The sequence below is a fragment of the Maylandia zebra genome, linkage group LG2 (assembly GCF_041146795.1).
Source record: "Maylandia zebra isolate NMK-2024a linkage group LG2, Mzebra_GT3a, whole genome shotgun sequence".
Taxonomy (NCBI): domain Eukaryota; kingdom Metazoa; phylum Chordata; class Actinopteri; order Cichliformes; family Cichlidae; genus Maylandia; species Maylandia zebra.
In genome coordinates this window covers 15359382-15364617 of record NC_135168.1, presented here as the reverse complement: position 1 = coordinate 15364617, position 5236 = coordinate 15359382, and positions in this window count along the sequence as shown.

Below are 5236 nucleotides of genomic sequence, written 5' to 3'. Positions count from 1 at the left end.
TGTGTCTGTTTGTAAAGTAATTAAACTCTACAGCAGGGACAGATGGCTCTTGGAGATGAAGAATATATTAGTTCACAACCCAAAACATATTTCCCCAGGACGATGAATTGAATAAACAAAAGAGTGTGGATGGATGGATGGGTGGATGGATGGATGGGTGCAGCAGTATTAGTCGCAGAGAACCTCCAAATTTTTGTTCCAGCAACTGCTGTCTTTCCAAAAATCTTGTAATTTCAAGGCCACGTCTCTATCTAATAAAACAGAGAGAGACATTTAATTTTGGTGGTCAGTGGAACATAAATATTGCAAGCATAGAATAAATCAATCCATCCGTCCATCCATCCACTGATGCATTCAAAAAGCCAAGTGAGAGAGAGAGAGGGAGAGTGCAATCTCTCCAAATGATATTGGGTCTTTTCCGGTCCTTCCAGTTCTCTTCCACTGGAACAGCTCATGTAGGAGGCATCCAGCAGGCATCCGCGTGAGATACGCTTGACCAACCACAGCTCATTCTTTTCAATGTGGAGGAAGTCTTCTCTGTGTTCCTACCTAATGACAGAGCGTCTTACCATGTTCCTAGAGCCCAGTCTAGGTATTCTGTAAAAGAATCCCCTTTTCACCACTTGTATCCAAAATCTTATTATCTCAATCACTACCAACAGTGAGGGTCGGTCATCGAGTAAATAGTTTCAGGATTATGTAAATTTTGGATAATGTAAACGTTTATGTCTCAGATGGATTTTATCTGGTAGCCTTGGTTCCATAGCCTATTACCTTTAGTTTTAACTGAAATAAGTAGTGAGCCTAGATTATGTAGAGTAAAAGTACTAGTACTCTGCTTAGTTATGTTTAAGGTACTTCCAGACTACATTCATGTAATCCATCTGTACATTGTGATCACAGGATCAGATTCATAAAGAAAAAGCATAAATAAACCAAAGGTAAAGGTTAATGTTCTTAGTATAATGTTGTGTAAGTTAATCAATTAGAGAAGCTTGGCTTTTCTGGGAATTAAGCATTCCTTTTTATCTTTAACATATACTATAACTGCACAGGACAGTAATCTTGTAATTCAAGTTGTGTGTGGGTGTGAGAACATGTGGCTTAGTCATCACAGACCCACACTAGACAAAAGAGAAGGTCCACCTACAACCCTGAACTAACTATAAGGGAGTATTTTAGCTATTGATTGAAGCTGAACTGTTTTTCACATCTCATCAACCAGTTTGAGCAAAATAGAAAAGTAACGATGCCTACATAACTAGAGCTGCTAAAACCCTAATAGTAGCAGATGAATGAAGTGGTTTCATATAAAAAATGTAAAGGACTTGGTATGTTCTTTAATAGAGGTAATTAATAGAAGTAATTTTTGAGTACAGAGAAATATCTGTTCTTCAAAGGGGTTAATTGTACCCCCAAAGTACCATCTCTACTAGACATACTTTTGCTTTTGAGGTTTTGCCATTACAACAGTGCACATACATGCCTAAGGAATACAGAAACACTAAAGAAAGTTCTTGTTTATGCTGGAATTGTATGAAATATACAGTACTTAAAATGGCAATTTGAATTCTGCCAAATGATTCTGGGATTATAGAGGCTGTTTTGTGTTGCTTTGGGATATTTCAAATCCTTTTTAGCATTATAAGCTTTTTGAAATTCCTGTCAGTCACTGGCAGGAACTGTCAAAGCTCTGGGACTGAAAGAGTAGCAAGCTAAGTCGGCTTCATCAAGGCAGCCAATAATATCATTTCAGGATGCAAATATCCTCGTGAGGGAAATTTTTAATTCTTTTGCAATGCCCAGAAGCCACAGGCAAGTCCAAGTTCAATCTCTGCACAAAAGAACCACACTGGTTCAAATTTCTTTTCTTATTAACAGCTGGGAGGAGTGGATGCAAGCTTATTAGCTTAGATCTTTTCGTTTTTTATCTTAGGTACAGGAAAGCAGCTGAGATACTCTAGCTTATTCATGTAAAAAGAAGAGTGTAAAGAAGAAAAACTATTAATAGAGAAAGAACAAAAATGACACAAATAATGATAAATCTGGGAGTGAATTAGAAATAAAGTGTGATTCTACTTCCATATATAATTATGATTGTATCAGCCTATTATGTCCATTTCATATGAGCTGACAAGGATATAAAATAATCAAGATGTTAAGTCATAACCTATGATCTACAATCTATGATGTATTCTACTTTACAATCACAAGGCAAGTATATGTGTTTGTATGTGGCATTTTTTTTGCCTGCAGGAAACATGTTTCTCGCTAAATTCTTCATGGGATTAGCAAACTTACATCAGTATTGGTTTGGGGCTAGAGAAACACCTTGAGACACACACACACACACACACACACACACACACACACACACACACACACACACACACACACACACACACACAGAGGTGGGAACTTGCTGGCTTCCTCTTTTGTTATAAAGACTTTTTTTTTAATCTTCAGATCAGTTCTGTCAAATGAGTTTACTATCATAAAAGCCACAGATTTTCAGTGTTTCAAATACTCAACATAACGTTAAAGATATGCATAGTTATTGCAGATCTGATCATGATGATTATTAAAAAGAACTGGGCCATTAAATGAAATGCAGGTTTTCTTTTTTTTTTATCAACCAAGGGAAAAAGTAAATAAGGAAAAACTGAAGCGTAACATTTTGTTGCACTGTTAGAGTGAATCTGATGTTGCAGCTGAATGAGGTCAAAAGTAGATTTGACTTTAACCATTCATATAATATTAACATTTTGCCTAACGAGTAATAACATGCAACAAGCAATAAGTAAAAAAACACAAAATACTTGCCTTCTCTTCTACCATCAAATATAACAAATTTGAACTACTGAAAACAAATGCAAATTAGTTTTTGACACATTTTATATTGTCTCCTTGAAGCAAAAGCGTCACCGCACTATTCTTTTTAGAAAAGCTGAGAGAAGAGCCTGAATGCCTTACTAACATCACACCATTCGTCAGTGACCTTCACCCTTCACCCTCCCCTTCCCTATAAGCAATCAATAAATATGCTATTTCAAGTCATGATGGGAAAATCAATCAGAGTATTTTTTTCAACCACCTTCCTCTCTCTCTTGGTACATTTCTCAGAGTGCCTCCAAGGGCCAGTTGTGAAAGAGGAAAGTATTTCCAAGGACTGCTGTGGATGCGATTGAGTAAGAAGATTAATGAAGCTTGACATAAGAAATGTGTTTTCACAGGACAGCAATGTATGCTGTTTGATTTTATTTCTGACAAATTTCACTCACCACAAAAAAGGCCTTAAAATTGAAGATGATTAATTGATCATTGATTTACAAGACATAGATAGAAAAAATAGCCTTTTATGAAATTGGCATTTTGTGGGATTGCATACAAAATCCAAAAATCACATTTTATGTGAACATCTCAATGATCTACCTTCTGCATTTTTGTTTTGATAGTACTCACTTTATTAAGTCTGCTTATTACAGCTGCACTCCAGTCTTTTAGAGGCAAATTAAAGGCAGTTAGTCAGAGCTGAGACACTACTCAAATGCAATACTGCCAGACTCAAAGTCTGAATCTCCAAAACCTCTTTTATTTATTCATTATTGTGTAGTTAATAAAAAGAAAATGAGAAATTACTTTAATACTCTCCATGAGAACGTATGCCTCATATATAACACATAAATGTTTCTAAGTGCATATGAAATATAAATAAATGTTTATTATAACGGACTAGTCTTATATATTAAATGACAACAATCCACTATGGTACCAGCTTGAGAGCTGAAATGACATTCAAATGCATAAAGTGAATATTACACATACCACCCCTAGTGTGGTGGTATGTGTAATATTATGTGTGCTCTGAGACTATTCACTGAGCCGGGGTCTGCTTGAGGTTTCCTTTCTGTTGAAAGGGAATATTAACACCCCAGCCTTGGCAAAGTGCCTGCTCAAAGGGGTTTGTGGGGATTCCCCCTTTAAAATTGTAAGTGGTTAACCATTTAACGGGGGTTAACTTTATAACACAGTTCATGATGATTCTGCTTGTTGTGAATTTCATGCTGCAAAAAGGCTAATTAAGGCCCATGTTGTTTTGAAGTGACAAATTAATTTGAACATAAGGGCAAAATACTAATGGAGCAAACAGTTTTTCCTTGACCTAAAATGTGTACTGAGAATCTTCATAAATCAAATGACAAGTGATTGAATTAATGGAACATATGGGTAAAATGATGGTAAAATATAAGTTATACAGCAAGGGTCGCTAAAGAGAAATAAAAATATTATCTAATTCCTTTTCCCCCTCTAGAGGGGCAGAAGACCTAGAGGGCAGATATTGGAATGTGTTAGACACCATCATCATCACTCATCAATATTTTTCCAAGAATGTCTTTCATCCCTTCAGCAGAGATTTACCGTAGACAATATCAGCTGAAGGGATTCTGCGTAAACAAAACCATCCTGCTATTGACGTCATCAATAAAATGTTATTAATCTTCATTTCTCTTCTTTTTGCATGTGTTTTCACACAAATTATATCCTAGCCTTAACCCTCTGCAAACGTTTTCACGCCAGTTGTTATAAAAATGTTAAAATCAGAGAATCACAGAATGTACGAAATCCAAAAACCTGAAACATGTCTAACTCACTTTAAGAGCTGGAAGATAAAATACTGTTGTTGTTTTTTTCAGTGAAATACAAGGTCCATCTCTTGTAACCATTTTAATGCATAGTCACATCAAGATCTGAGAAGCAAATTAATGGGTTACACGGTATTTACTGCTTTCCTTCAGTCAAACTAAATCAGATACACAGAATTTATTCCTCATTGACAACAAACTGTGATTAAAAAACGCATTAAAACAAAACAATGATAGCAGTGGTATTTGGGTAATGTATGGGTAATGATGTGGTTCTATTCAGATATCTCTGAGGAACTGGTCGAACTCCACTCTCTGCTAGAACCGGCGACTGATATACAGCATTCTGCCATCGGGAGCTCTGAGCAAGCTGGGTCGACAAGCCCAGTGCCTACTGTTTCTGAAGAGCAGCAGCAATTGGTTGATCAAACAGCAGAAGCTCAGCAAGAAGAACTGATGGAGTTCTTCATACTCATTCTTCAGAGTATGACTCTGTTTCATCAGGATCCCTGACAGATACTCCAACTGTGGACAAGATGACAGTCCTAGATTCCTGGGAATTAGGCCTCACTCCATCCCCTGAGTTCCCTCAA